Here is a 12,213-nt window from a genome sequence, read left to right on the forward strand (position 1 = left end):
AGTTAAAAGGCTTTGCCACCACTGTAGGGGGTATGGCTGGAAACAACATGGTGTGCAGTTCTAGTCCATCAGAAGGCACATTCAATCACAGCTTTCCAGTATGGAGTCACCAGTTGGTCTAACAGAGCATATTAAAACAGAAGGCAGAATGAGAACCTGCAGAATTCACTCAGAGGGTACCTTAGACTGAACAAGGGCAGCGTGTGTGCAATCAAGACAAGAAAACCCTTCAACTTCACTTTGATTCACACACTTTACTTAAAAATTAGGAGAATAAATGGAAAGTATGAAAAAGTCAGTTCCTTTTTGAGTGATGCTGGCAGCTTCTCCCAGAGCTTTGTGGGCTTTCTTCCCATTCCTTCCACATTAAAAACTTGTGTCTCTTAGGGTGATTGGCCCTGTGATGGTCTGGCATCCTTACCAGGATGGATTATAGCTTTCCCTTTATCAATTGGATATAGATAGCGCCACCATTTCCTGCCATACAACACCAACTTCAGCAGGCTCCCCTGGGCTCAATGGGTATACAGTATGGACTCACAGAAAAATGGCAGTTCACTGTTGTTACACACGTGCACATGGGAGGCAGCTAAAGGGCCTGAATGAGAGTAATTCCATGCCAGACCAGGGGGTGGTGGAGTGCACTAACTCTTTCTCTTACTTCTCTGCAGACCAGTCATGCCATGTCCGGTCCCAGGCCCAATGACGCCACAGGTTGGTGAGGTGGGAGCTGAGTGTTCAGGGTTGCTTCCTGCCTTTGGCCTGATGTTTCCATGATGGGCTCCAGTCTCAGCTACAAATGGCTGAGAATCAGCTGTATGTGCATATGGTGTTTAATAGTTCAAGTGCTCCTTATCGACACACTGACATTGCCAGCTTTTCTTTTCTGCCAGGTACCTAATGTAGCAGATTCACTTCCATCACCACACTTCAGAATGTTTGCAGTTTAGTGTGGGGTCATGGTAGCACTTCACGATCAAGAAAAGTCGGCCATAACCACCCCACCATCAGAGGTCATCACAGGGCCATACTTCGATGTGAAAAAGCAAAGCCGGTGATCTGACTAACTCGGGCCTGCATGGCACACAACACACAACCAGAAAATGGGGAACTGAATGAAAGCGTCGAGGCTCCAGTGTGTCGAAATGCACACCAGCCGTGACAGCAAGCTCAACCACATGGGCCACATTTCCTGTGAACGATAGCGCGGCCTGCTTTCTGCCAGCTCATTTTTTAATTATGGTCCTGACGTCACCTATTAAAAGAGAGGTTTTATACGTTCAGAAGCAAGTAAGACAAAAAGAGAAAAGGCACAAAACCCATCAGATATTGAAGTACAACAACACACCTGACATTGGCCGCTCTGAACACATGCAGAATTGGTTAAGGTGGGCACATTGGAGCGTGCAGTGGCGCTCAGCCAGGGGGCAGCACTGTAGTTGATTGGGCTTTAAGTTCTGACATGTGAGATGGCATTTTTAGGAGATCACTAAAAAAAGGCAGGGCACAGTTGGTGGGATTTGTACGAAGCCGTGCCATTCAGTGGACAACTGATCAGGGCTTGAGTGTGTTTGTCTGTCTGCGTTCTGAGTCAAGTGAAAAGTAAGAACAGTAAGCAAGGCACTATATGAGAGATAGATAGATAGATAGATAGATAGATAGATAGATAGATAGATAGATAGATAGATAAAGCACTATATAATAGATACATTGAGTGATAGATACATACATAAGAAAGGTACTGTAAAGACTATCTATCTATCCATCCATTTTCCAACCTGCTGAATCCGAACACAGGGTCACGGGGGTCTGCTGGAGCCAATCCCAGCCAACACAGGGCACAAGGCAGGGAACCAATCCTGGGCAGGGTGCCAACCCACCTCAGGATTGGTTCCCTGCCTTGTGCCCTGTGTTCTTTATCTATCTATCTATCTATCTATCTATCTATCTATCTATCTATCTATCTATCTATCTATCTATCTATCTATCTATCTATCTATCTATCTATCTATTATATACTGCATTATCTATCTCTTATATAGTGCCTTTTTTATCTATCTATCTATCTATCTATCTGGGAACTAAGGAGGGACAGGAAAAGGACAAGAAAGTTTAAATTTTGTCCTAACAAACCAAGCCACTTGGAACCTGAGTGTATACACAACGCTCAGGCATTCTAAACAACGGCAGTTTATGTTTAAAGTGAAATTTGTACTAATAAACAACGCCATGAGCAGTGCTCTCTCAGTCCTGGCCCCATGTGCATCCACTTCCTGAAATGAGCTCTTACCCGGGCATAGAGGGCAAGATGCTGCTATTCTCAGCCGCCGTTTAAATTATCTCTGTGAAGAGAGCCTGCTGTTCAGACTTGTCGTCGCCTGTGGTATGCATTTTCCTTTTATTTAAAAACTCATTTAACAGTGCATGCTTCAAGAAACAAACAGTCTCCATTTTTGTATAAAACTTTTGCATACTGAGTGCTGCAATCCCAAGATGCTGAACAGGGCCGACCAGAAGTGTTTTTTTTAGTATTATAGGAGCAAAGGCAGGTGAAATGTCTTGCTTAGGATCACAAGTATGCCTGACTGAGCCTCACAGCCACATTTACTGATAAGCACAAAAGAGCCCACTAGAATTGCTTAGCTTTCTTTGTGTAGTCATGTGGAGTAGGACAATGAGGCAGTGGTTAGTGCAGTGACCCGGGTTCAAATCCTGGCTCAGCCACTGTCTCTGGAGAGGCTGCATTTCACCACAGTTCCTCATTTGTCCCCACAATGTCTTTTTTGGTCTACTGTCCAGTATGAGTGAATGCCGATGGTGCTGCTGCCTCACAGTATTGAGATCATGGGTTTGCATCCCGGGTCCTCCCTGCATGGAGCACTTTGAGTAGTAAGAAAAGCTCCATATACAGTAAATGTAAAGAATTATTATTATCATTAATGTGGCTGTGGGCCCAGCAGGCTAATAGTGTCCAATCCTATGTTGGTTTCTTTGCCTTTCTCCCCTGGGCTCTTGACTGTAAATTAAAATAATGGGTTATGAGAAGTGAAAAAACATATGCGTGCATCGTTAAATTAAAAGTGAGCGCTGGTAGAAGTTTTCATATTCATAGTATTGTTGTGCATGCAGACCGCAGTAAAATTTTTACTTGCATGTCCAACTACAGACAACAGTTCAGCAAAGCTGTGACCGTGCACTGAAAAGAGGAAAATAAAACTTATTCTGCATGCAGTGTGAAGCTCATTCATTACCATATGCTTTGAAAGATGCTATATGAGATTAAGAGTGGATGGAGTTTATTTTCATTTCATTTTCTGCTTCTATGAAGAGCTGCATGAGTGTGAAGGTCTGAAATGCCGCAGGACAACTTCAGAGGTGTCACGTTGAAAGGTCGGAACTGTTTTGGTGGCACGAGAGGCACCTATACAATATTGGGCAGGTGATTTTAATATTATGGCTGTTTTTTGCGTATATATTGTGACCTGATGGGGGTGCTCCAGGCGCTCAAACCCGACACAAGCAGACACCAGAACACAAGTTCCAGCACAGCACACGGTTTTTATTCACACGGGGAAGCACTTGCACCTTTCTCCCCTCATCAGCACAGCACAATCAAGCACCAATGGCACAATACAACACGGTGCTCTTCTTCTACTTCTTCTTCTTCTCCTCTCTCTCCTCTTTGCCTCCACTCCTCCTCCACCAAGCTTTGTCCACCTCCGTCCTAACTCTAGCTCCCAGAAGTAGTGGCAGCTGGTTACTTTAATAGACCACCCGGAAGTGCTCCAGATTTCCAGTGATCCTCTTCTGACAGCACTTCCAGGTGTGGCAACAGTGCTGAACCAAACGTCTCAGCCATTCCTGCAGCAAACCCTGCCAGTGCCCACAGAATGCTACAGAGCAGCTCCAAAACCCAACTCCCATGGAGCCCTGTCCAAGGCACTGCTTCAATCCAGGGAGGGCTGCCACGTAGCGACCTGGGGGAGGTAATGCCCCAAGTCCGCTCTCTATCCCATAATAATCGTCTCCTGGATGGGCAAGGGTCCTGGTCATCTGCAACTCTATCTCATTGAGGGCTGAATATTTTTTGCAGGGAACCCTGTTTTCTGAAAAGCACACAAAGCAAAGGTTTCTCATGTAAATCAACGTAAAACATCTGTTGCGGTAGTTGCTGTCGACACCTGTTCAGTGTCACTGGTGGCTGTGAAGGGACAGCTGGTGGCGGGTGGGAATGTGTCACAATCTGGTTTCTACCTTTTGTCATCATAAGTGGCACTCCTCCCAGGCGAACATTGCCATGGGTGTTTCAGCTACACAAACGTGTTCAGCACCACGATCAGCTGGGGACTGATCCGCTGAGGCCAGTACCTCACTTTCGTTTTCAATCTCCATCTTCAGATCACTTGCATCAAAATCTGAGTCCAACAAGTCAGAGTCCGATTCGGTGATAGTACGCAAAATATCATCCACTGAGTCTTTTGGTTTGTGCATTCCCTTTGGTCTCTCGCCAGAGGTCGATGCCATTTTAGAGGTTGTTTGATCTTCGCTACTCACGCATGTGCAGGTAATTGAGGTCAAATCGACGTAACAGCGAGTTTTGTCGCTGTTTATGGCTGATTACTGTCCTCTACCCCTGAATTTCGACAAAGTCGACATCCACCCTGAAAGAGCTATATATATCTACTGTATATATATATAAAATCCAACATCTGTCTGTCTGTTTTTCATTAAAGAACTACTTAATTGATTTAGATCGGGTTTTCTTCTATAATTTGCTTGAACATTCCTGTTGATGTTGCGACTTCTGTCATCACACTAAGTATCATAGTTTGGTTGCGGCACCAATTTTTTCATACGAATCCGAGAGACAGGCTGCAGGCCTAGGAGAGGGGGAGGCGGGACCTCAGGAGTAGGGAGCCGAGCAGGGCCATCTTCACTCGTGCGCCAGCCTCTGTTCGAGTTCCTCTATCTCTCATCACGGGTTGCAGCGTACCGTGCCTCTGCTTAGCTAGCGATACCTGTTTGTTCAGTAGACATTGTCATCTAGAGATTGTCAAAGAGTAACGTTTGACGTTTTTGAGAGAGAGATCACAGCTACGTGTGTTTTAGATGGTACCTGCTCATTGGTAAAGATATCACAGCTACGTGGTCTTCTCTCCACGCAGGGGACGCTCTCCCATCAGTAGCTGAACACGATCAGATACAGTGGCAATGTTTGACGTTGGAGCATACCTACCTTTGGCTTAGCCAAAGATACCTTGCCAACTTTTTACAACTTTGGCAAAGAGATCACAGCTACTTTCTCAGCCCTGATAGCAAAATCAAAAATATTGTATATCAAGAGGCCCTCGGATATGAAAGCTATCAATATAAATTCTTCTCAATGCAAGTTATTACAGTTTTTTGTTATTGATTTTTAAAGTTTGTCCTCTTTCACTACTACGCGGGCAGAGCCGTGGGGGGCAGCTAGTGTGTGTGTGTGTGTATATATATATATATATATATATATATATATATATATATATATATATATATATATATATATATATATATATATATATATATATATACACATTTGAGTGTGAGCTCAACTAAAAATACAGGGAAGATTTTTGTTGTGACACTGCCACTAACACAATTTCTGTTTGCTTTAGAGTGGAGAACAACTCTATGGAAGACTACGGACATCACTTCCGGTCTGATCATCAACAACTCCTGTTTAACAGCCTCTGCGCAGTAAGTCCTCATTCATTTCAGATCTGACTTCTGATCAAAATGGATCTACTCCCTCAGGAAGTCATCACCTGGAGTCACACGTGACGAATCCCATACAAATTTCAAATGTGTGTCCTTTCTTTCTCAAACATTAAATGAGGTTTCCTCTGCAGCCACAGTTCTTTTTTGATTATTTTCCAGTGTGTGTGTGTATATGTGGGTATCCTTCAATAAGGGCGTGTAAATAAAAACGAACTTCAAAAGGGCGACCTCAATTGGGCGCAGCGAATAAAGGCAAACGCAACAAAATTATTACAGAAAATTTATTAGATAAAGGCAATGATTGAACGTATAAAAAGGCGAAAGCAAGAATATTAAAACATCCAATTAATTAATGCATGAACTTCTAACGAACTATTTCTAGAACAAGTTTGTGAAGAAAATTTATTAGATAAAGGCAATGATTGAACATATAAAAAGGCGAAAGCAAGAATATTAAAACATCCAATTAATTAATGCATGAACTTCTAACGAACTATTTCTAGAACAAGTTTGTGAAGAAAATTTATTAGATAAAGGCAATGATTGAACATATAAAAAGGCGAAAGCAAGAATATTAAAACATCCAATTAATATAATGTACGATACGGGTCGGACTCACCTGTATTCCCGCATCGATCATCACCAGAGCTTCTCGACCCAGTCGCCGTAGGAATTCTATTAGGCCTTTCAGCGGCGCCTCGGCTGTTGCTCCCAGCTCTTCCACTCGGTTCTTCAGCTCCTTTAAGCCCTGAAGGAAACTGTATACGGGCTCAAGGTACTTCTTGAGATCCCGCACGTCCACAAAGTTATTTAATTCGGCCGGAGGTAATTTTGCTTCTGCCTTCTCCTTACCTGCCGGCTGGGAGCCAATGAGCACGTCCACTCCTGGCACGTGTTCTGCTGGGTCGCGCAAAGGCTCTCGGGAATCGTAGTCCTTAGAGGGGCGGGTGGCCGCTCGTGGCCGACTGAGATCTGCCTCTCCTAACTTACCGGCCGCCCCTTCAGTCACGTCCCGCCCTTCTTTACCTTTTTTTAAGTTCGCATTGCCTCGCTCGCCTCCCCCTTCCCTTTTAGGGAGTCTGGTTCCATCGGGGAACACACGACCTCACTAACGGACTGCCGTTGACCTTCCTCCTGACATCCTTCGGGCGGAAGCATGAAACACGTGTCTGCCAATGAGCAGGCGTCTTCCTGGTCAGGTGACTCGTTGTTTTGGTTCTGATATACCCAGCCTGCACCAGAATAGTCCACGTGATCGTCATCGGCGAATAGACTTCTCGCTTTCAGACTCCTAGATGGGTTCGCCTTCTCTCCGTCGCGGCCATCTTGCCTGAGTAGGCGAGAGGGGTCCGTCTTATAGTCCGTTTCGTGTTGCTCGGCCTCTGCAAAACAAGAATACACAGTTCCCGGCGCCACGGCCGTTGTCTCGGCACATACCTCGGAGTGTAGACGATTCCGTTTCAGCGCATTATAATAATCCTCTGGAGTTGCAATCCGACAGCGCTCCGGTTGTTGCCCCGCTCGGGCTTGCTCGGCTTGAATCAGTGCTCGGTCTTCTGCATCCCCAGTTAGGTAAGTCCACACTTTCTTGGCCTCCGTAAGGTTCTGTACCCGGTTGGTATTGCCCTTCTTTTTTCCCAACTTCTTCCCCATCTCGAACCAATACGAGACGAGACTCATCACCGTCGTATCGCATGTAGTGGGGTTTGTTTCAGCCTCCGTGTTCGGGGCCGCTACCATCTTAGGGTGTTCTGCTCCCACCAAATTTGTTATAAATACAGGTCCTCTGCCAACAGACGGCCAGAGTATCCTGCCGATTACGCCAGTGTAGCAGTAGAGGTAGTTATCGACCTCTTTCACCCTCAGGTACCACTCCAAACACCAGGTAAAAGTACAAGACTCTTTATTTTTATGATAATTATGTGCACAAAGCACCCTCCACTCCACACTACTCATATGATAATCAATAAACACTACAAATACCAATCCTCCTCTCCCAGACACTTCGCCACCCTTCCTCCCAGCGCAGCTCAGTGTCTGGGGCTTTCCCAGAGTCCTTTTATACTCCCTGACCCGGAGGTGTTCCTGCCCAACAGTCCACAAGTCCTTATTACTTCCGGGTCAGGGTAAAAGTCCTTTTCTTCAACTTGGAAGTACGTCATTTCTCCTGTTCACGTGACCAGGACGTACTTCCAGGTTATAGGGCACGTAAGAGTCCACCAGCCTCCCTACAGCGACTCCCGGTGGTCCCCAAGGTATCCAGCAGGGTTGTGCATAGAAACTACAAAGTCCATGAGGCCCTGCTGGAATTCGGGGTACATCCATGCTGTCGGGAGAGCTCCTCCTGGCGGCCTGGGGGTGAGGGCCGGAAACTTTCGCCAGCTATCCATCACAAAGTCAATATATTAAATATACAATTCTGATTATTTTTAAAAATCCCTATACATACTCAGACAACAAGTCTAACATTCATTAAAGTAAATGAAGCCTTGTTTCAGTGGAGGGCAGCAAACATCTCCTTACGCTGATGTCAGAAAGATGTGCTTTAATGTCACTTTGTCACTGAACCTCAAGGTGGCAAACTGAAATTAGAGCAAAGGTAAACTTTAGCAGGCCAATAACAGGGCAGTTCAAAGGCAGGGATAATGAAATTAGAAGACCGCAGAAAAAGTATAAAGAAAGACATTTTAGCACGCGTGGGAGAAGGCTGCATCTGACATTTTAAATATCCCTTTTGTCCTTTGAAAGTAATTCTGTATGTGTGCCATTCTAATAATATTTTGCCAAATTATTGCTCCAACTATTCTGAATCATAATGTGCCCTTGTGTTTGATTCGTGACTTGCAGATGGCTGCTAATAATTTAATGGCAGTAGTGGCACTAAGGATATGTACTCATGGTGGCAGCGTCGGCAATGAAGAGGAAGACCGATACTGGAGGGGAAAACACGAAAGGGTTTCACTGACCACTTAAAGAACAGTTTGAGATTTTTACAAACACATCACTGATGTGCAACTAAGGTTGACCCCAAAGTGAAGACGCACACAGTGCTACTTAACTCATAGCTTATATAGCAAACACTAGCAAGGCAGGATGAAGTCATGTCCAACTAGGGGGCAGTGTGAGGAGTGAGGGGCATTAAATGGCACTAGCAATTGAGAAAAAAAATAAAAATATCCAGTCACTTAAGTCACTTAAATTATCACTTAAGTCCTCCAAAGTAACATCAAGTCGAGTTCTGATGGACCCTAAAGTCCTACTGTCTACAACATTACTTGGTATCTCATTCCATGTATCTATGGTTCTCTGTGTAAAGAAAAATGTCCTAATGTTTTTCCGTGTTCTTGTGGAACTCATTGTAAAGTTACAGTCTCCATTAAAAACTTAAATCAGGTCTCCTCTTACTCTTCTTTTGCTTAAACTGTAAAGGCTCAGCTCTTTTAATCTTTCTTCATAATTCATCCCCCGTAGCCCTGGAATGGGCCTAGTCACTCTTCTCTGGACGTTTTCCAGTGCTGCTACGGTATATCTTTTTTGTACCCTGGATCTCAAAACTGCACACAGTACTGAAGTTGAGGCCTCACCAGCTTGAGTATAACCTCCTTGAGTTCCACATCATACTATATAACCTAACATTCCGTTAGCCTAATGTAGGCATCTTTGAGAAAGTGGGAGGAAAATCAAAGTACCTGAAGGAAAATCCACGCAGACACCACCAGGCAGATTTTTATACATTTCATTTTTGACTACATTTCTCATGACAAATGTAGACAAAGAAGCGGATTATTTTGTATTAGCACATACTTTTAACGAAGTGTGAGAATTATTTATCTAAGCAGCATATAGGATAGATAGATAGATAGATAGATAGATAGATAGATAGATAGATAGATAGATAGATAGATAGATAGATAGATAGATAGATAGATAGATAGATAGATACTTTATTAATCCCAAGGGGAAATTCACATACTCCAGCCGCACCTTACTGATACAAAAAACAATATTAAATTAAAGATTTATAATAATGCAGGTATAACAGACAATAACTTTGTATTGGAAGTCCGATGTATATAGGCTGAAAAGGACCGTAGAAAGCACAGTCCCCTGTGGCGCTCCTGTGTTGCTGACCACAATGTCAGACCTGCAGTTCCCAAGACGCACACTGAGGTCTGTCTGTAAGATAGTCCATGATCTATGCTACCAGGTATGAATCTACTCTCACCTCTGTCAGCTTGTCCCTAAGGAGCAGAGGTTGGATAGTGCTGAAGGCGCTAGAGAAGTCCAGAAACATAACTGCCTCTGTCCAAGCAGGAGAGGGATTGGTGTAGCATATAGATGATGGCATCCTCCACTCCCACCTTCTCCTGATGAAGCAGCATCCGCTCCACGGTCTTCATCACATGTGACGTCACAGCGACAGGCCGGAAGTCATTCAGCTCACTAGGACGTGATACCTTTGGGACTGGGGTGATGCAAAATGTTTTCCAAAGCCTCGGGACTCTCCCCTGTTCCTATAGTCCTATTTCCTTGGGTGTTACAATCCACATACTGGGAGAAGGCAGGTTATGTTTTGTCCAGCATCACATGGTTACAGTCTCCAGAGATTAGCACAAGCGCCTCAGGGTGCTGCGTTTGTAGTTTAGCAACAGCAGAATGGATGATGTCACCCGCTATCTCCACGTCTGCCTGAGGAGGGATGTATACAATAACAACAATGACGTGTCCAACTCTCTAGTAGTACTCTCTCACAGCTACAGGGGTTCAGATTGTGACATGGCCACCGAGGGATGAAATCTGCAGGTTCTCCCTGCACTTGGTTGGATTTTTCTTCCATAATCCAGAGGACTGGGACAGTGGGTTCTTATGGAAGCCCAAGATTAGCTGTGTGTCGGTGAATAATCCATGGACTTTGGGGTTTCGAATGCTGCTAAAAAAAGGTGTCAACTTCAAATTTAGACTAAGGAGGCTGGAAGGTGAATAAATGAAGACAATATTTCAATATTTTCAGGGAATTTTAGTATATTGGGTAATAATTTCATTTTAGGATTCAGTGTGAAAAAACAAAACATTTCTGCACCCTGACCTCACAAACCCCAAGTAACATCTCTGTCAAGTGATTTTGTTGTACCAGCATAGTCAGAATCAGAAAACAATTATTTATTTGACAAAGAGTCCATTAAATATGCAGCCATTGCAACCCTGAGCAATGTTGTTTTGACAAATGAATTAGTTATTCTTTTGAAGAAATCATGGGTTGGTAAGAAAACAAATCAATTGAACCACAAAGTACTAAAAAAATCTAAAAAAAAAAAAAGTTGAAGTAAAATAATCATTAGCCAATGTCTGTTGTAAATTATTGTATTGTAGTTGTTTCCTGATGTCTAGTATGTGATATGGCTGCTTGTTTGCCAACTCATCGTTGTATCATTTAGAGAAAATTACAACATAGAAAGGCAACTTGTCACCCATTACCACTCAAACTGCTGGTAGTTTTAGGTCACTTCAGAATCATTTTAGTGGTCTTTATACACTGCTGATCACAAGCTTGGGGGGCTGCAGATTCCTCAGTAACCCCCTCTGGCACTCTGGACTGGAGTGAATTTGAGAATGTTAGGTAAATGTAATCTGCAAAATCAAGTGACAAATTCAAGAGGTTTATTAGATATGCAACATTGCATTTTGGACTCTTTTAAAGCTCTTCTTGCTCCTGAAATAAATTTCTGTTCCTGTTTTGTTCAACTTTGTGCCACATCCTCCATTTCACTTCTCAAAATGAACATGCAGCCAGGCTTAGTCTTTACAACTATTCTCATAACATTCTCCAACTTGCTTATTCCAATTCCGGGTCATGGAGGGCCTGAGCAGATCCCAACAGCAGTGTGCGTCAGGTAGGGTAGGACACAGTCATGAGTGGGGTGCCAGTTGATCACAGATCCTCCTCATACACATAGCCACTGGGACAACTGAGAATCGCCAGTTGGCCTAATGTATACGTCTTTGGAAAAGTGGGAGGAAAATTGGGGAACCAAAAGGAAAGCACATGCAGATACCACCAAACACAGGTTTTAAGTTCAGGATGCGCAATCCACACTACTCTATTGTTTCAACATACTGTCTGCATAAAAACCTGTCCAACATTTTGTGTTTCAGTTTGTATTCTTTACAAAAATAAGCCCTTGTACAAAAACTATTCTTGACATTTATATATTAATAACTGAAGTAATTTTTCACTTATTTTCTTGTGTGAATTTCAGTGCTACATTACTGTGGTGCCAATGAACATCACTTTAGGTGTTTAATAATCATTTACTTTCAGCAGTCATCTTATTGTTTCATTCAGTTACCAATAACAACACTGGACGACATGGATTTCGGTTCCTGAACGCTTCTGGATGTATGTTATGGATTTCCACCTGATGATCACAAAAGTCAGCTTTAAATTTTCCTATCGCA

This window comes from Erpetoichthys calabaricus, chromosome 2, assembly GCF_900747795.2.
Source record: "Erpetoichthys calabaricus chromosome 2, fErpCal1.3, whole genome shotgun sequence".
NCBI lineage: Eukaryota > Metazoa > Chordata > Cladistia > Polypteriformes > Polypteridae > Erpetoichthys > Erpetoichthys calabaricus.